The 21,572-nt window shown below is 39.4% G+C and overlaps 1 protein-coding gene across 4 annotated transcripts in view; it reads left to right on the top strand.

The window, feature by feature from the left end:
- The window catches only part of Brat (tripartite motif-containing protein brain tumor), a 232,070-nt gene that overhangs the window by 197,977 nt on the left and 12,521 nt on the right, over positions 1 to 21,572 (top strand). For all 4 annotated transcript variants that reach the window (XM_076424682.1, XM_076424673.1, XM_076424665.1 and 1 more), the window contains one exon: positions 1 to 21,572. This exon is cut by the window's left edge and continues 17,334 nt beyond it; it is cut by the window's right edge and continues 12,521 nt beyond it. The gene's annotated coding sequence lies outside the window, so the exon portion shown is untranslated.

The raw sequence follows: 21,572 nt of genomic DNA on the forward strand, positions 1-21,572 counted from the left end.
TTTTATTGAAGAATTTTTGCTATTATCATATTATTATTATTATTATCAATATTACCAACTATTAAATACTATTATTATTATTCGTGATTATATCGTCTTTATTGAGACTATTGCCATTGGCGAGCATTTAGTATTGTAGTATTCTATTGACGAGTATTTATGAATTTTGCCTATTTATTACACGGATTTGCCGGTATCCCCTCGATACCTCTTGTACTTAGAGTTGTAATTTCTATTGAGATATTGATGCATTGGCGATTTATTATTGTCGCTATTATTAACTATTGTCATTATTACGATATTTTCCATTATTATTACTATTATTGCTAATATTTGCCGCCGGTTACTATTGTGATCGGTGAACGTGTCGCCGTCATCTTCGCGATCGTCAGTCATTCTTATTAACGTCTCTATTTATATTCCACGTAAAAATTCAACTCATATCTATTTGCTAATCGATGTAATTGCGAATTGAAGATACCAAAAAGAAGACCCATATGTAATCCACGCGCGAGCGCGTATGTGTATACGTATACATGAGAGAACGCATGTATGTGTATATGCATATACATATATTTATATATATTTATATATATATATATATATATATACATGCGTATATGGAGAAAAAACGCATACACTAAAGTAATATATTATATATGTATATATACATATAAATATATACACATATTAATATAAATACTGTATTATTACATATTATTACGATTATTACGATCATCGAACCTGATCATCATTACATATTGCTATTATTGTATTATTATTATCATCAACACATTATCATTACCATTTATTATTATTATTACTGCATAGATTATTGAACTAGGGTTTTATCAAGGAAGTTAAATATGTGTGTGTATACGGTGGAGTGCACGGATGAGACACGTTGTTTGACAAGTTATACGAAAAAAAACGCAGAGAAAGGGAAAAAATAAAATACAAAAAAATATTGGGGGAGAGAATGCGAGAGAGAGAGAGAGAGAAAGAGAGAGAAAGAGTGGAGATGCAGAGAAAGGGGTTGAAAATAAAAAAAATAGTTAGTTCGCGCGGCTGTCGCGGTCCGGTTGAGAATATATATGTATTTTTTTAAATTTTAAACGGTAACAAAGAATAAAAAAAAAGAGAGAGAGAAAGAAACGGAGAGAAGAGAAAAAAAAATACGAGACCTGTGCGCACGGTATCGAGTGTGAGATTGAAAGCACGGGGAGAAGGGGGGTTGGGGGCGCGACGACGATTTGTAATAAAACCTGGGAACAGAAATCTATTTGTAGGTTGTACTTACTATTTATTATAGCGATCGATATATTATTTTTTCTATTATTGCTATTACCATTATTGCTATTATCATTATTATTATTAATATTATTATTATTACCTATTACTTATTACGATTATAATATACGAGAGGTGTGATCGAAAAGAAACTGGACTCTGCTAGGCTCCTTGCGACGCTATCGGTCATCAAATCTGATGACTTCGCTGTGGTCACTTCTCTGCGCCTTATCAGTCTGCCAATGTTCATCGAACTGCATGATCGCGTGGCTCTGCGATTCGACAATGTAGCTACCCGAAAATGGAAAGGAGCCAGACTAAATTCGAAATGGTTCTATCAATCAGCCAACAAGGACTTCAATTTCCTTCGTAGCAATTCCCTTCTGAATTAATGTAACGATTCCAACAATCCCCGAACTAGTTGTTGGAAATCATTTTCTTCGAGTCTTCGCGTCTGTTGCGATTCAACGCGGACTCCTCTACAGTGTCGAAGCTTCGTGCTTTGAATTCCAATTTTACTTTTCGAAACAAGAAGAAGTTACAAGGAATAGTCACGCTGAAGCAGTTCGAATGTCTCTCAAACAGATCTTTGCAATTTGACGAAACATTTCACGTCCACGTTTTCTCAAGTCGAGCGCTTTTTTTCAAGCCACGCGAACACGGCTCTACTAAATTGTTTACAACACGTATCGAAACAGCTCGATTAGATTTGACAAACTGATACACAAGGATACAAAGACGCGATCAGTAATGGCATCATACTTATACCTTCGCAAGGAGACTGAGTCCGGTTTCTTTTACGTCATCAGGACCATCATCGCGGAAATTGCGCCGTGGAAGAATCGAACTTCCGTCTCCTCTGGAACGTCTACCGATGATCATGCGTCCACGAAATTTCTCGCGTTCGTCGACGAACCGGAGTCGATACACTTCTCTCACGAAAAACGTAATAAACGTTCGATCGTCGTTGACGCGACGTAACCAAGAAGTTTTGTATTTAGTATCTATTTTCTGTTATGTGCCAAAAAAAAGGAACCCGGAGCGTTTCACGCACACACACAGACTACGAAAACAAACAAACAAAAAATGGTTTCCGCATCAGCATCAGTTCGTTTCTCCCCCGGATGGACATTGTCGACGCCACGATCGAACGCCGGCGAACAACCACCGCAGACTTGCTTCGACTACTTACAATTAGTTCGTACCGTTGGTGACTAGATAAGACAAATTTTGTATCGGTATTTTTGACCGTTTTATGTAAAGTTACCAAATATATTTTTCTTAAATTAATGGCCGCTTATCGTTCTTTTTCTTTCCGGGCGTCTCACGATATTCGACGATACTCTCCCGGTTGTTGGCTGGATCGTTTCACTGGAACGGTCGTGCGTGTTCGAGACGTGGAATCGATTGTTTTCTTTATTATCCCGTATCGTCGTTGTTGTTTGTAACCGATCGTTGTTGGATCACGGACATTCATGCGGAAAAGGATCTCTCAAACTAAACAATCTGATTTCAAACGAAAACTATCAGTTCGATTACAAAACGATGATTCGGTCGAGAACGAATTGAAAATGCATAAATGTTTGTAGTCCGGCGATAGCGTTTCGATAAATTGTTGCTCGAGTCGTAACTTCACCTATCATCGATCTTCCGAACAAACGTCGGTTCTCGAAAATAAGTGAAACGAAACACGGAAAGTAGACACTGATTTGTCTTCTCTAAGGGTGCAGTTATAGTGGAGCGGCGAGCATCGATGATAGCGGCGCGGTGAGAACAAACATTCGTGACAACATTTCGACACATACTGAAGAAAAAGTACATATGTATTTTCTTTGTTTTTCTTTTTTTTTCACCGCACAGCTCACCTCGCTGCTCCACTATAACTTTACACTAAGGTACTCGAGACAGACGACTTCGATGCATCGTTCGTTGGTCACCGTTTGAAATTATAAGAACGATTCCGTACACTCATGTTAACACGCTGAATCAGAAACTAACACGCACACAAGTCTATCCTCGAATGCCGTCGTTGATTCGTTAAAGAACGCGATTGCCCGAAAAATTAGAGACCCATTCCCCGTCGATCCAGCGGAGGCCAGTTTTCGTTTTCATTGAGCAATAACGTTAAACGGGTCCGAGGATCAGACCAGAAGCGTTCCGCGCACAGCGGCGAGCAACCTGCACAAAAGTCAACCAGTATGATCATGTACCACGATAATATAAAAAGACAAGTTTTTCTAGATTTCTGCAAGGTTCACCGAGAAGCTTGTTCCGTTTTTGTACGAGCTGAACCGTCACAATTGTGTTCGTTCGACCCTCCCTTCTTTGCGTTATAAATAAACTATGGATTTGATGCATTTATGGCAAAAAATAAGTGAGTGCAATCTAAAGAAGTAGAGAGATTAAATATATTTAAGAATATTAATATGTTAGTGGCAGCATATTAAAATTATTGAATAAAGAAAAGAATGTCCACTTGTCTTCTCTTGCTTGTAATCGAAGCAAACAATTTTTATGTTGCATCAAGATCCGCAGTCTAGTTATAACTCTATACATTTTTTCACAATCTGACGTATAGGACAAACATGGGTGATAACTCCGAGATTTTTTATGCAATTATTTGAGATTATTTATTTTTCTTACACTTTCAAATTGAACTGCGAAACGGAACGAATTTTTGACCTATATAAATCGGATTCTTTGACACTGGAACTACCAATGAACTGAGATGACTTGTAAAAATTGTAAGATCTTGGAAATTGGAACGTTTTTATCATGACGATGAGTGAAGGACACAACTTGAATGATCGTAAAATAAAGAACTTGGGTCACATCCACTCCTCCGAGTAGTTCTAGTGTCACTGCTGAGGCTATTCATTCGGATTATTAGAGTTTCCAAAATGGTTGACGGGCCAGCGCAGGAAAAGTTGTTCATTACTGCACGGAAACGTAGCAAAAGCAAGGGACGTGATTGTATCTGGTGGTTGTACTGTGCAGCCGTTCGGCAAGTGGTTAGCAGGCTACAACTTGCTGTTGCGTGTTTCGACCTAAGTTTTAAGGCACTGCGTACGAAGGGTGCAAGGACGACGGTCCTAGAATCGTCGTTCCTGTTCGACTTCGACGTTCAACTATTTTGCTACGGTCTTTGCGACTCGCAAAGCGATTTGTTTCGATACTACTCGATAACGAAATCCCACCACTAACCGTATCTTTACATTTGTTCCTCGGCTGCAACAATTACACATTTTTCCGAAGCTGTAGAGTTTCGTGCGTCGACGTTCCGTATTTGCATTTCCGTGTTTCCGCGTTCGTATTTTTCGAATGGAAATATATATTTCTGGGCTAGACTTTTTTCTCTTTGAAAAACACAATTTCCACCTGTTGGATCTCAACCACGGTGTAGAACGGAATTTTCGTTGGAAACTGCGCCGTTTCGCTTTGCGACCACAGAAAACAGTCGATACGAGTAGCCAAGTGCTTCGGGAATGAATTTGTTCGACTGTCGAAACAAAACGAAGTAAAAAGGAATGATAGTATCCTCGTGTACGTTAATTGACCAGTGGATTCTATGTATTTGTGATTAGAATTAACAGATAGAATTTGAAACATCAGGAGGAAATTTCTTTTTATCTCGTGCAATTGACACAAACAATTTTCATTTTTCATACGGATCTGCAGTCCAATTATTATAGTCTTAGTCTTCTTGAAGTGGTCAATTTTGATTAACTTTTCGTTTGAGAAAAAATCATGATTTAAACATTATACGAAAACATATCGCAATTGGAGACAATTGTTCAATGATTGCCGCGAGTTTTCAAGGACCATTCTGCTTCGCCGTTAACAATAAACGAAAAATTGCGTCGTTGTTGCAGCAAGAGAACAAACTATTCTCGAATGCCGAGCCAGATTTGAGCAACTAATGGTCGCCTATATTGCACCGAGGTCGCTTTGTGGCTGGCGAATATAGTAGGCCGTAGTATCGGGACGGTGAATGTAATACTTCCCTTGTTGCGCGTGACAGACGGATGCTGTTAACGTGATTCGACAAAATTTATTTATGGCGGGAAAACACAGAGAGCGAGAGAGCGAGAGAGAGAGAGAGAGAGAGAGAGAGAGAGAGAGAGAAAGAGTTTATGCGCGCGGTCCGAGACGGTGCGTTACAGCAAGTTACATTCATTTTTACGACTGTTGAACGAGAACTGTACGTTAAGATAAGATTGAACATTATATTTCCAAGCGTAGGCGTACGGTAATTAATTAATTAATATTTATATATATATATATATATATAATAATATATATGTGTACGATGTATATTTGTTGCTCGCGAGGTTTCGGTAGAAGATGTTCCGTTTCCAAAATTTGACACGCGTTAAACGAGTGGTAAAAAGCCATAAAAGGAAAAGAAAACACACTGCACACCACCAGGCAGCTATTTATAATTTCTTACGAGCCTGTAAAAGTACTTTTTACAGTTAGTGCTATTTTTTTATATGAAATATTGGTATTTTTATATAAACCGCTATTTATTATAGCCGAACGAATGCGCAAATTGAATAAACATTGGTGAATCAGGATTTCGTTCGTTTTCATTGTTTTATTCTGTTTTTGCGTTTGCTTCGCTGTGCGTTACGCTCTGCGCACAACTCTCCTTCATTCTTAACTACGATATCATACAATATTTTCTATCGTATACAGGTGGGCTTAGTCCAACAAACGTTTACAGAAACACTACTCGACAATCTCTATTAGTCTGATACACGTCGTTGATAAGTATATTACATAGAAGTATACGTAGTCGTCGTCTACGCCAAAAACTCGAACGAAGTTAATGGGACGCCCGTTCTCCTCTCGAATTTCCAAGAGGAAACCGAGTCGAGAAACACGACTCCACAGGCGAACGTAGTTGATCGTCTCCCGATCGATCCTCGGACAGGTGAGATCCTCGAGAATCAGCATCGATGGTTGAAACTCGCGAGAACAAAAGCGAGTCGAGCGGAACGAATAATATTTCGTTTCAATTTGCCCGGGATTCGGGAATATCTCATCGGTGGACGTTCCGAGGAAGGAAAAAAATGATAAAAAACGTGCACAATCAAGAAAAACGAGAAAATCGAATAGAAACGCAACGTTTCGCGACCTTATCGAGCGGGCAGCTTATCGAACGCGACCGATCCGACTGCGGACATTTGTGCGGATTCGAATGTTTCGGAATCGAACGCGGAGGATTAATCGAATCGAATCGAGGGCAGTACGTCTGTAAAAGTTGTACGGCACAAAATCCGCAGTCGATCCGCCATTTTTATAAGACCGTGAAATGGACCATCGTTCTTAGCACCAGAATCGCCAGATGAAGGGAGGGAGCACACGAATTAAGGGGGTACGCACGACGGAGAGGAAACGCGTCGTGGAAGGGGAAGGTAGAGTTGGGACACGAGTTCTTGATCTGGCGACTCTGCTTAGGACCCGCTCTGTTCCGTTACTTTCACCGTTTATTTTTCTACGAGTTCGATAATGGGAGACTTTCGGGGCTCGCTGCTGGGAGGAGAGGTAATATCTAAAGCATAAGTATCTTCATGTCAATTACTCTAGGGAACATCAAAGACAAGGGTAACACTAAAAAAACTACCTTTGCACCACTAACCTTTTATTCCGGGAGTGTTTTTTCTACCACTTGAAACGTACTTTCTAATATGCATTCACTTACGAAATCATTCGTCCACCGCTTCTGCTTCTTCTTGGCAGAGAATGGGAGAGATTGAGAGGGAGAGGAAACAAATTGTGCGTGAAAATGCGTGCGTGTATGTGATTAACGAAAGAAAGTGGAGTGTTCGCGAGGCGAGAGACTTTTTTCATTGTTCGAGAACTATTTAAATGAACGCATTCGAGTAGCATTTAAAAATGAAATTTGGGATGTCGGATAGAGAGCGGTTTAAGACTTTCGGTTTGGTCTTGGTGAATATTTTTCCAACTCAACGAGATCGTAGACGTTGCTTCCTTCGCGAATCTGGCCATGTGTGTACGTAATCTGAGAAACGTTTCGAGGGTGTTCGTTCCGCTTTTCTAGTTAATGTTATTAGCGCGTGGACTTCGTACGAGGAATATCATTTTTAAGAGATCGTAGCGTGTAGGAGTATCGTTAGGTCGGTGTCGAAGTGGCATAGTAAGTAACGCAGCTGCCGAATCTTGCCTAAACGATAAGGGGATCGGGTCGATGGCAGACAGAGGGTGGTACACAGTTTCAACATCTGTGTGCGCGTGTGCATGAGCGTATGTGGAGCAAGCAATCTCTGCCTTTCGGGGAAAAAGCACGGCAAGGAAGAGACAATGCTAGAGAGGTATCCAAGTGGATTGTTATTCAGTACTCTTTCTGTTCGACGTAACGAAGTAACGCGAGTTCGTTCAACTATCTCACATCGTTCTAAAATGCTTGAAAGTCCAAACCAATTTTCTCTCTCTACTTAACGTTTTATCGATCAACTGTGATTGCGTATCGGTCGATTATCGAGGTGACATGTTTGCAAAAAAAGACAGAAATGAGAAGAAGTTCCATCGATCGTTTGAAAGAGAACGTTGATTCGCTCGTGTCGAACGTTTCGCTTCGTTTTTACAATCGAAGACTCTTTCGCACCCTGATTTCACCCACCATGTGTTACTTATTTTTTTGCAAATGTGTGTCTTGAACGTGCTGTCGTGCGGAATAATTGAGATAAGCGGATTATATTCTTGATACATTGTTAAAATTTGTACGAGTGTTAGTTGTTCGAGGTGCCGAGACGATCGAGACGTCATATTTTCGCCGCTGTGTGTCCTCCTAATTGTTCGTTTCGAGTAATTGTTTTTGATAACAGACGACAGCCGCGTCTCACGGTTGATCTCTCGTTTCCGAGCTCCGGCGTTGCTCCGGCATTGTTGTCTACTAATTTTATTTTTGCATACCGTTAGAAATAAGGCGATTCGTATTTCAGCTAATAATATTATCGTTCACGACTTTTCGACGTTTGTAGCACTGTTCGTGCTCGCGACAATGGCGGAACAATGCCGTCGCGGTAGTATTGCTTGTATAAGGCTTCGGACGCTTGTATAAAGAACAAAATTATTGTACCATTGTATCAGTGTGTACGTGTCGTAATAATCTTTCTTCGGAGAAAAGAACAAAACGAGCACGACGATTCAACAAATAACACACATAGGTGCCGCGCGCGGCACGGCGATTCATCATTTCGTTTGCGATTCAACACCTCGATTTTCGTGTAGATGTACTACGGTGACGAAGAGATTATTTTTCTCGACACCGCTCCGTGTTCGAGGTTTCGAAGTCAATTGACAAAGTTCGTAACTATTTTCTTAATTAGAGTATACAATCGTTCGACTTAACCCTTTCGATATGCGCGGGTCTGCCCGGACCCAGATATTCACAGAACCACAAGTTTTACGCTAAGTTGAACGTCCCATAGAAACTCAGCCCGAACTGTTTGTACAAGGAAATCTTCAAAAAGATTAATTATCATGTGTTATGCTTACGGAAAAAATGTGTAGTTTATTAAGGGGAGGTTAAGGAAAACTGAACGACGACCTACGATATATACAACGTCACGATATTTACTTTTTATTTCGAGCCAGGTAAAGATCTAAAACACCAGTGAAAATCGTTCCCGTTGTCGTTGCGATATTCTCGTTGTTTCAAGCACAGCGAATACGTTCCCCGCGTCTCTTTTCAATTCGTCTGTTCGCGAGAACATCATCCCCGAAGCGCAAGGAACCAATTCAATTAAATTCTTCGAGAACTGGAACTTCCAATGAAGTTGCTTCGATATTACGAACAAAGGGATCCTTTTATTTTCTTCTTACTTAAAAAGAGAAATTAACTAAGACTGTTCCCGTGATACCATTGTACCATTGTGCCAGCTCGTTGTTTCAGACTTCTTCCGAGTCTCTTTCAGACCTCGAGTTCGCTGAAGACCATCTTCTACAGAATCAAATTGTCTTGGTGAAATTCAGAATTACTCTCGATCGGCTATTTTAGCGTCGACAATATTTATTTACCGTTTCTATGTTCCATATTTATTTCTAATCCATGTTGTACTAGGTAGATGAATTAGTTAGTGGTTCTTTCTTCGTGATCTGTCATTTTTTAGTTTTTTAACATTTAACTTCCGAGAGACGTATCGAGGCAATTAGAAATTGTTTTGAAGAAACGATTTTGAGAAATGTTCGCGCGAACAATTTTTGCGGCGGGCGTACAAAATGGCTGGCAGTTAAATGGGAAATGGCGAGGCCGTGCGTTCGTTGACGATGGCGCTGGCGAAAACACAATGGGGCTAGACGAGAACAGAAATTGCATTAGAAGCGGGCGCAGTTTCGAATCCATGGAAATGCGTAAGGAATGTCCTAACTGCAGCGCATCGGCGTGACAAACGGCTGACAAAATACAACCGTGTCCGTCGACAATTAAATCACGAGTACGCGCCAGAATACGCGACAGAAATACATTTTTTCCCGCGGGCAAAAAAAATACTCGTACGCGATACCGTCGACGCTGCCGCGGCTGGAAAATTGAAGCGATTCAGATATTTCGCCGCACGTATTTGTTGCTTCGATGGCGAAGCAAGAAATTCGCTGGTGCCATTTCGGCGACACCCTTTGTTTTCGACAGTTGCTTGACGTCCAGTCGGTTTTTAAACGATTTCGAACTAAAAATACGGGCCGCCGCGTTCGCTCACGCATGGTCGTTGCTCTCTCCGACGTCTCGAGTAAAAGTGTTATCAAAGTTTCCATAGTAGATGTAATCGATGCACGGTTTTAAAAAGGATCTATTTCAGACGCGTCCGATCAGCGGAGCTTCCAGGAATCGTGTTTACAATCACTCCAATTATGTTTACCAGCACAAACTTCTATTAAAACATTCGCGCGCGGCTCCGATCTGCTAAGTTCGTTGTAGCATTTTCTGACATCCTCGACTGTAAAAGTTTTATGCTCAATTCGAGTCAGTTCCATTTTTTCGACGGACAGGTCCGTCTCACCTGAACTGAAGATTGAAAGCTAACGCGGCAAGATGGTTTTCCGACAATTCTTCCGGCTCTAATTAATCATCTCAGTCGGTACACTTTTCCCGAATGTTTCACCGGTGTTTGTTCTTTTATTTGTCGTTCGGGAAAGTTCGATTCAATCCGGGGCGGAGGTCTGCAAGCTGACATCTCAGGAGGGGACTAGACGATAACAGCGAAAAGTTTATCGACACCGAACTCCTCTCCGCGAGCAAAACGAGCGATCATTCAATGGGCAGGAAATGGCCCGTATTACGTCTTTAACGCAACGGATTGGTGTTCGAAATCGTTATAAGCCGCCGATTAATCGCGTTTGTTTCGATCGCTTGTATCCGCCGCGCCGCGCCGGTGAATCGTAAATCCCACGATTAATACCACCGTTTTTAATCATCCAGTGTGACAAACATGAAAATTGACGGAACACTCTGATCCCTAGATGTCGGATGTGGAAATTTCCATGTTTATAGACTGGTAAAGGTGAATTCTTCTCGATCGTTTATTATGTACATTTGTAGACTGGGTTCGCCAAAGGAAATAATTCGACTACTTTTTTCTTCGGTGCGTATCGAAAAAAAGAAAAACAACAATCAAAATCTGATGCTACGGTCCAAGGAGCACAAAGATAAACAAGCGTTTAACTCGCCATATTTCCTGATGGATTCTACGTTTACAATGAAACCGTTAAAGTCAAGTTAAAATTGGTTTTCTTTTCTTGTGCTAAAGGATCCCGATAGTTCCCACCGACTAGTGATACATAGTTACCGCGTCTGTTGCGAGCGGAACTTTGCGCAAAGTATGTAAAACTGTAAATTGATCCAGCGCGTTTCAGCCGCCGTGAAGAACGTACTGTTGTACGAACCAGCTTCGATAAGTTCTCGTAACACGTAATATTTTTCACTGGATTTCATTTCTTGAGGTAAAGCGGATTTGCGTTACATATATATTTTTGTTGATACTGAAAGTCTTAAGGGTTAAAGGGGAGTGTCGAAGTATAATCGATTGTTATCGTTCTCGTTGTATCTAACAGATTAAATTTAGCCAAGGAAGTTCCCCCAATCGTTTCCTCAATTGTCTCTCGACTGTTCGGAACTCGAGAAGCATCTTCTGATCTCCATTTTGCACATTTTTGCTACATTTCTTACCGATCTTCGCTATTCAACCCTTTCTCGGAGGGGTTAACTCTCTCCACTGGAGTTAGGATTAGTGTTCTCCAATGAACAAAGCGCATCTGATTTCCACTTCAGTCGTATTAGATTATCGCCGCGTGACTTCGAGTTCACGCGACGCCATAGAGGGTTAACGTGCGATTGTCCCGGCTAATTACGATTCAAAACTAGAAGTTAATCGTCGTTCATCGATATTGTATCTGTACTTTGTACTCTGAGGTGAACGTTCTACGAATTTGAGAGGTCTCTCCAGTTTGACAGTCTGTAAAAATGATTTTCTTTTCACATTTTGAAATAGGATGATCAACAAAAGGACAAAAACGAATTTGACTGTTTGCTAATTCTGGCAGCTATGGAAAACAAATTAGAGTGCTCGACACTTGTGGCGAAGGCTGACCATTGGTACTGTGTTGCTGAAACGGTGCCATTCTGTTATAAACACCTCTCCAGATGCGCTGAATAGTATGCATTACCCTTCACTGCTCTGGAATGGCCGATTAACAGTAATTACTTGTTGCGTACTCGAAAACAGTACCTGAAGTTTGTACCATCTCGAAAACCAATCAACCAATTACCTTGAAACTCGCCAGAAACGGTCGGCACACGTCCTGTTATCGTACAAACGAATAATGAAGTCAACATTTGTAAAATCCGAATTTTGCGACATAGAAACCCAACAACACATTTCTTTTTAAATTGTCAAACTAGGGGGGACAGCATGCAATGAGGACCACACCAAGCTTAACCAGAACAACAATTGGATAGCCTAGGTGGACGTGTCAGCGTGTACAGGATAAGTGATTAACCAATTAATGTATATTCAACAAAACCAAGTTACCAATGGATGTTTGCTATGATAGTATAACTGTGTGTGTGTCTATAAATGGTATAACTCGGGTTATTATTCGATTTGAATAACAGCTCGCGAAAGTGCAGTATTCCGTGCTCGTATCGGACATTTATCCCGGAACCGTGAAGTTATTCCTGCCGCGACTTATATAATATCAAAGTACTTGTATACAATTATTACCTAATGTTACACACATACATGGTATCGATATACATACGCGTGCGGACAGATGTGAATATTATAAACGATAGGGGGACGAAACGTGCGCCACACACGCACGCGTAATTAAATTTAACAAGTTAATCGATAAGTAATATCGTGAATTGTGGAACCTTCTTACAATAGAACTGTAAATATCGGTGTAGGAATGGCGACGATCATTTTTACGACGTTCCCAGATTTTTTAACGAGCCCGACGATCGAGGAAATCATCGAATTCTTCGACAAATTCCAAGCATCGACGTTCCTTCGATCCTTGGATGTTAAGAACGTTCTCTTCTCGTCGCGAGACGTCCCCCATCCCCATAAGAATTGTTGAATGTCGCGTTTAATCGATATATCGGTACAATAATAACGTTTAGAGTCGTGCTTTAGCGGTAGCGGTAAGTGGCCAATTAGTCAACTCATTTAATCGACCTAGGTAGAAGAAGTTAAGGCAGCCGAAGTGGAAACGGAGATAACATAAACTGTAATCGAACACCAATACTTTAATACTACGACGTCTTGTTGACCGTCTTCTTCGTAATAGCTTAAATGTCCTCTCGTCGGAGGAGATTGTTTTAATCCCCCCCACCCCACGAACTTTGCTCACACGGACAGTCTTATTTGAAAAGTTACCCGGTTTACGGATTTATAGACTCTAATACAGTTGTTTCTGACAATTCAATGCTCGTAATGAGGTTTCATTGCGGAGTCGACGTCACGCACTTCCCGCCTCGTTTCTTTCGTCCGAGGAATCGAATGGACAGCTACTTTGATTAGCGATACACTCGGGAATTAATCGAGACACAACGCACGCTGAAATTGCACTCGTCGCACCGACTGTATCTCGAGATCTCTTCGGTATCGATACCGCTGTTGTCGTTTTCTGAGAAGAACGGGTCACGCCGGTATTGATCAAGAATTTCACGAAGATCGTCACCATATATCTCACGTATATCGATGCACTAAACTGCACCTGTGCACCCGTTGAAAGAGGTTCGTTTCACTGCTGAAATGATTCGCAAATGTTTTCCGTGTCAGGTATCAGCTGATTTTTCGTAACATCAACGTAGATACTGATAACATCGGTAAATAAATTTCAAACGAGGTCGTCGCAAACGATTTCGCGTAACAAGCCCGAGAAGTTGTACGAATTAACTACAGCTAGCTTTATCCTTTCATTATTACTTCTGGCACTAAGGCGGATTAATTGAAATAGGACTTTCTTGTTTAAGCTACGCGCACACCAACGGGAATCACGAAAGCGACTACGTAATCTGGTAAAATGCTTTCAAGCTAAATCTTAAAAGAACCAACACGATTGCACACGGAACACCGAGTCCCTTTTTTCGAATAATGAATTCGACATCCCGAACATTTACATATCTCGATCGCGCGTTTATGAACATTTACAAATTGCAACTCGGAAGTGAACGATTGTTACTAACAAACATTCTCGAATAATATCGTCGTTGACTAGATTAAATTTTGATAAGTAAATGGTCATGCAAATACAGTAAATTTTCTATAGATGCGAAAAAAATAGCCCCCCCCCCCCCCAACTTAGTAATTTGATCTCGGCTGGGTATATCGGTGTGAACCACTACTAACGCGACGCGGAGACTCGCAGTCGTCGGCACAGTTCAAAGGCCCGCATGTTCTCACAATGAAATGGCAATGATAGAATTGTTTAGTTTCCATTATTCTTTTATGGGACTTTCACTGCCTTATTTCTGGCATTTTTCTGATTAAAATGATACCAAACACGATATAATTTCAACTGTATTTAGTGGTTTAATTGACGGTATGTACATATGAAGTAACTTTAGAACATAAGAGTATGTTGTACGTGCTAAGAAACGGCTTCCTCAAAATTAGCTTCATTATTGCTAGCCTCGTAAACCGTGCAGCTGGCCGCTACACGTTTACCGTGTTTCAATAAAATCCATTACAATTTTTTGATATGAAACAAAATTAAGTAAATCTTAAATAAATCTTAAGTATTATACATTACATAAAACAGTTAAAAGACTACAAAAATTGTGTCTTTTCCTGACGGATGCAAACGCTCCAATTCGATGGTTTTCCTTCGGCGGTATTTAAACTGTAGTGGTTTAAATGACGATGGACGTTTCGGGCGCAAGGAAGGATAGCGCGTGTAGAAAAGAAAGAGACGCGGAGAGTCGCAGAAGCTCAAAAAAGTAATATGTACCAAGGTCGAAACATGCGAAGAAATCCCCCCGAGGTGTTCGCATCTATAGAAAATTTACTGTAACAATTTTCATCGATACAAAAAAGAAAGAAGAAAGAAGAAAGTAAAAATCCGAAGGCGCTTGTGCTGGCTTCACAGATTGACGGAACTTGTCGGCTAATTAGCACCGAGACGAACTTCTTTCAAACAAATGTTTATCAACGCACCAGAATTTTATAAGCAAGACAAGGATTATAACCGATTAGAGACGTAAGGATTAATTGTTCGATTTTGTTTCTTGTCGATAAATATTAGACGTGCTCGTTCTTAGGACGATCACGATCACGTGTGTAGATTAGCAATAGCGATTCATAGTGGTAGGGATCTTCTATCTTGAGAAACCTCCTCGTCGAGTCTAACGAGTAATGGATTCTTCGATTCTGCTCTTGTATATTTCGGATACATTCGAGAACGCTTTACATTGGGGATATCTAATACAGAGACGCCAGATCAGGGGAATTGACTCTCGAGAATTTTCAGGGGATAAAATTACCCTCTCTGTGCCAGTACTGGATTAGTCGCGTCACGTGACCGTCAGACTAGCGTCGTAGAAGGGGAAGAGTGGGGAGACAAGTCTTAATCTGGCGACTCTGATCTAATCGTGAAACGAACGGGATGAAAGTCGTAATCACTGGTGATGTTATTGTCGATGATCGTGGAAATATTTAGTGAATGTTCTCGCACACCGTTTGCGTTTGTTGACCGTTGCGAAGTCGCGTTACACGTTAGTCAGTGACAACTGGTCGCTATCGTTGGTACAATCGGACAAAATTTGGAAAGAGCTTTTCGAAAGTGTATTCCGTGGACAATGGCCCACGATCGTCTCCGCTCTATATACTGTCATCAGAAAACAGTGATTTTTTTGGTTGCATTTATAGGGCCCGTTTGAACATTTTCTCGGGGCTCGTGTCCCGGTCGGAAACGGTAAACAGCGACAAACAATTTTCTTTCACGGTGAAATGAAAATTCCTTTTCGCAACTGACACGGTATGGAAAAATATCCCAGCCAGCATTTGACCCCGGCGTGTCCTGCCATGATTTCCCCTCGGCGCAATAAAATTTTTTCTGCCGACCGGCCTCTCTTTTTTTCGTGCCACTGAATTTTACACGTCGTCGTCGCCATCAAATGCAATTCAATACTGCACCTCGAATCGGCTACAAAAATATTACAGCCCCTAGCTACTCCACAAATCATCAACCCCCGGTTGCGGAGCCTGCGAGCAATTACTTCTCTTGTGAACTGGCGGTTTAACAATTTATGGTATCGCGCGCCGTTCTAATGCAATACCTTTTTTTCCCGTGCTTTGTCGAGCCCGGCGAAAATAGTTTTCCTATTCGACACGGTGACGCACAGTGGTCCGGATCGAAGAAGTTGGTGTTATTTAGCTAAAAAGTCAACTTTCTAACAAATTTGTATCGCTTCCTAAATGTCAATCAACCTCGAAAATGAAAAAATTAATGCGAATTACCAAGCATTGTAACTAGGACGAATACTTAAAGGTAGACATTTAGAGATAGTACTTTTCACCAAGAAAATTGCTTCTCGTCTTCGAGGTGCCCCGAGCACACCACTTAATATTTCTATTTTCTTTGTTTATACGATGAAGTGCGCTCTTTTGTGTTACAAAATTAATATCGACACTAAAAGTTATTGTTCACAATATGTTAAAAATTAATATTCAATGAAATAAAAAAATTGGCCATTTCTATGCTTTCTTTTGATACAGCAAAATTATTGAAAATCCTACTAATAGGCTTCCGGTAGGTAAAGTGTTAAAAAATGTGTTTTATAGATTTCGGTAATTTATATACATATTGAAAATTTCATCGAAATCCGTCAACATTGCAATGAGCTACAAACGTTTAAAGATGATCACGTAAGGGCGAAATGCCCTGGCAAGGTTGAAAAACTGCGACACTTTCACCCTTAAGCTCTCATCTTGATACGTATGTAGCTCATTGCAATGTTGACCATATAAGTTACCGAAATCTATAAAACGCATTTTTTAAATTATTGTTACAGGCTCAGATAAAAAAGTTGACAAAACATCATATTTTAAAATTTTGTATGATTCTTACCAATTGCAATCTTAATAAATTTTTGTTTACTTATTCTCTAGCGAACTAGTCGGTCTAACATCTTTAAAAAATTCAAGTAATTACGACCAATTTTTAAAAAGTTATGCGATTTTTAAGAGTGTTCACTTAATATTGACGCTGACTGTATAAGATTAAGATGTAAAAGGAATCCTAAAATATACTGAATCCTGAGGCAGCAGAGTTATTAATTAACTAATGCAATCGATCATCATAGATCATCACGAAAAACAAATTATGGTATGTTTATTTTATTAGTTTACTAGATTGGCCCATGATGGTTTTCCGTTAATAACTCCGTAACCAAACGCGGAGAACATTTTCGCAAAGGGAAAGTTACTTTAAATCCCTTCTGGAATCATACCTTTCAAGGGAACGCAACATTCTTGGGACACCTTGTATATGTAAAGAAAATTTTAACGAAATGATGAATATTCTTGTTTAGCTTCTACAGAGGAAATAATCTAACGTTTACTAAGAAATGTGACAATTATCGAAAACTCCGCGAGCAGTATTACAAATCGTCGATTAGAGGACGTTTTCATTTTCTGAAGAGAAAAGATGATCGCCGGAGTTAATTGCAGGCTGCGGATTTTATGCATTCGTTGCATACACGAGTCTACAATTTGATCCGTTCATTTCGATGAATTTTTCTGAAAGAGAGATTCTAAATAATATTTTACGACTGTTAGTTTATCATTATTAATCAGTTGCGCGTGTTAAACTGAGCTGACTGAGGATTCAAGCATCCGTTAGTGTCCTCTTCGCCAGAAAATCGAAAATTACTACACTGTTCATCTGACAAGCGATCAAATATGTATTTTCGAACGGTTACACGAGGAAGAGAGCATAAAAATTAACTTTTCTACTTTCTGCGCCGGGACTATCTCACGAACAGTATACGAATACGTTGTTATCAGTTGAGAACAGTTCCGTTGAAATTTACTAACTGGTTGAAATGTGATCACTAGAATGCGGATTTGCGTTTCCTCGCGTTATTGCATAAAAAGAAAAGAACAATGGGGTAACGGGGAAATTTATCTCTGCCATGAAAGCTTTCGGAGTGCCGCAGATAAAACGGAAATTCCATTAAACATTTAATGTCTTTTTTGCTTTCCACACAACTTGCACGAACTTTGATATAAATGCGTGAAGTCCGCAGTCTAGTAATAACGCTTGCAAGAGTATATTTTCCTATCCTGACTCGCGATCGAAGCACAGGGGAAGACCGCGGTTGACTTGTCTCTCACACACCCATTCTTCTCACCCTCTTGTCTATCAACTGCTCCCATGATTTTCTCGGTTTATTGTCAACAACTTTCTAAGAGAAATTAGAGTAATTAGTTCCATATTTTCGTTAAAATTCTACGTACACTCCAAAGATGGAATTTTAATATCGGAAACATGATATCTCGTCCCAAGTATTAAAGTTATTAAACTGTACACCTACTGAAATCAGGTTAATCATTTTCTTCGAGAGTCTATCATAGTTCTAGTTCAATATTAAAAGCCAGGGGTTGCAAATTCCGTGTCATATTTGATCCCAACTATGTTATAATCAGACTACAAGAACAAGAACAAGTTGTTTAAACAAGAACAGACCTTCTCAACTAAATTTTAGGGATTGAAACCAGGTGGAAGTTTATTAATATAATATAAAAAGAAGAATTTTATAGTTTTTGTTTATACACGTCACGTTTTATCGCGTACACTATTAATGCATAAGTTGTTTTCCGTATTTTCGTGGATTTTTAATGAATCGCTTCTAACAAGAACTTCGTAAAAATATAATAACATATGGCGGAAGAAAAACTGTGGATCGTCGCTATTCATTACCAGTTTATCGAAATCATCAACGACACAGAAATACGATCGACGCAAAAATTGTTTCCTTTTAAAATCGTTCCCAAGAGTAAATCACACCGAACGACATGTTTAAGTTTAACTCGTAACGGAAGATTAACAAAAATCTAATTCGCAATCCTTTCATTCGCGTGTTGTAACGTATTTAGCAGTTTAGGCGTACACATTTTAAGCTTTGTTACGACTTTGCACAGAAAGATAGAGAGAGAGTATAGAACGAGGGGAAAGAGAATCGAGAAGAAAGTACCGGGAGAATATATTATTTATTATCTGGTTGAGAGAAGAAATTCGCGAAATTATATAGAATGCACCGAAAATGAATTCTATGTAGTCTATATACGAATATTTATAAACGGGCGACGGATCAGTTCCACTTGAAAGAAATTTTTTATCCGTGTATGTATATATATATATACGAATACATATACATATTGTATAGTACAAATGTGTTTTTAATGGAATAGTATACTTGACGAGACACGTTAACGCAGTACAAAAACCGCAGTCGATCATCATTAACAGGAAACCAATTTTTCTGACGCCATTTTCGAGGGTATCGCGCAGTTGACACACGATTGTTTATTATAGTTTCTGTCGTTCAGTAATTTTGTTACATCCAGTAGTTCTTCCCGTTTGCTCAAGGGAACGGGCTGGAAGCTGAGGAAGACATAGAACGATCACGTCGAAGCACTAAATGTCCGCCATTTTGATGGGCTGTGGGTCTTTATGCATTAGTATAGGCCTGGCCAACCCAAATGGTTTCACGGGCCACTTTGATGACGCGTAACGTTACAGCGGGCCGCACTTTGGGTAAACATGCTTTTAAAATGTAATACAAATACAAAATGAATAAAACTTTATTGTTATACGTCGCATTATAACAATGACACATGCAAATTTTCATTTACTTAATATTTTTGTATACATACAACGAGAAAAAAAAGTTTTAATAGAAATATAAAATTGCCCGGCGGGCCGCGTGTTGGCCAGGCCTGCACTAGTATAATCCACGCGAGTGTGACGCGATCCCAAGTGAAAACATGACGAAGATTAAATAAAAACGAAGAGATCGAAAATTTATTCAATGGCTCGCACTATCTTCGCGCCAACAGTAGGTTTACGTCAAAATGAGGGGTTCTAATATTTTTAAAATACGATTATTGAGATTATAAGAATGCATCCATCAGGAATCATTCAACAAATTTATGGCCAAAAGTTTGGATAGTCACATTTTCATTATTTTTGTACCGTAACGTAAAATAGTCACTTTTAGTGCTTCGTAAACCTAGTGTTAGAAACCATGATGAAGAAAATCGAAAATCGCACAAAGATTCGCAGCCCGGAAACGACCACGTTGATTTCTGCCGTTGTTCTAGTATGTAACCCTCATCCGTCCCTCATTTCACGAACTGAATCTGTCCCTCAGTGTCAAATTGACACAGCTGTAAAAGATCGATGAAATAACAAGGTAAACAGTTATTTTTCTATGTCCTTTTATTAATATTGACGAGTTAACATTTACATCTTAGGTTTTTCGGTCGTGTTTCGCATTGGAAAAATAAAAGTGACGAAGTTTTGGGCAGCTTTACCTACGAAAAACAGAACAGTATAACTTGTTTCGGGAAAATTGTGTCAAATTGATACGTGGGACGGACGAGGGTTAACATAGTCGCCGCTTTCCCAGTGTAACGGTCGTACTATTAACCCTTAGCAGTCGAGGGGCGACTTAGAGTCACCACTAAAAATTGCTGTACCATAATTTACAATATTGTTTATTTTACTAAATACATATGTTGGTATCTAATCAATAGACTACGGATCTTTATGCAAAATAAAAATTGTCTTCATCAATTGCAAGACACAGATGCCATATAAAGCTTTCTTTCTCTATTTTCAAGAATTTTAATAAACCGAGAATACCATATGGGCGTTGTTAAATTGTCTTAATGTCTTTACTGTTTTAAATTACATCCACTGATTTTTGTCATAAATGCATAAAATCCGCAGTCTACTAATCAATTACTACACATTGAAGTAATGTGCGAGGTGTTATATCAATTTCATATTCATAGAGTGAAAAGAATCATGCAATGGAATTATTCTAGGTCGAAAGAAATGTTTGATTGGACCAGAGTTGGGCATTAATTGATTAAAATTTTAATCATGATTGATTGATTTAATGTGTACGATTAAAAAAAGAAATCGTCGAAAAATCGACGATTGATTCAATCGATTGATGAAGTTAATCGATCGATGAAAAAATCGTCGAAAAATCGGCGATTGATTTAATCGTAAATCGTAGATTAAAAAATTTGATGATTTAATCAATTGTTGAAGTTAATCGCCTCACGGTCTATCCATAAATTGTAATAAGGAGGGAGAGAGAGACAGAGAGAGGGAGCAGAGAGCGGATGTAGAATTGACAGAAATAATAATATATTTCAAGAAAAACATGGTCGTAGCTTTCCAGGAATAATAACTTCAAACATAAAAGTACGTAAACAGAGTTTGTATTATAGACCAAATGACAATACACCTAAACTCAGTTTACATTTTTTTCAACATTCATACAGTTCTGATTCCGTATTTCATTTCGAAATTTCAGCAGTTAATCATTAATCAATTATCCGATTGACGATTAATAATCGTTAATCGCAATTAACGACTAAAGTAGAAATTTAATCGTTAACCGCAATTAACGATTAATAAGCGTTTAATCGTTAACCACAATTTTAATGACTAAACGAGGAGATTAATTGTTAATTGCGATTAACGATTGAAGTAGAAATTTAGTCGTTAATCGTTGA

Source organism: Lasioglossum baleicum, chromosome 1 (genome assembly GCF_051020765.1).
Source record: "Lasioglossum baleicum chromosome 1, iyLasBale1, whole genome shotgun sequence".
Lineage (NCBI taxonomy): Eukaryota > Metazoa > Arthropoda > Insecta > Hymenoptera > Halictidae > Lasioglossum > Lasioglossum baleicum.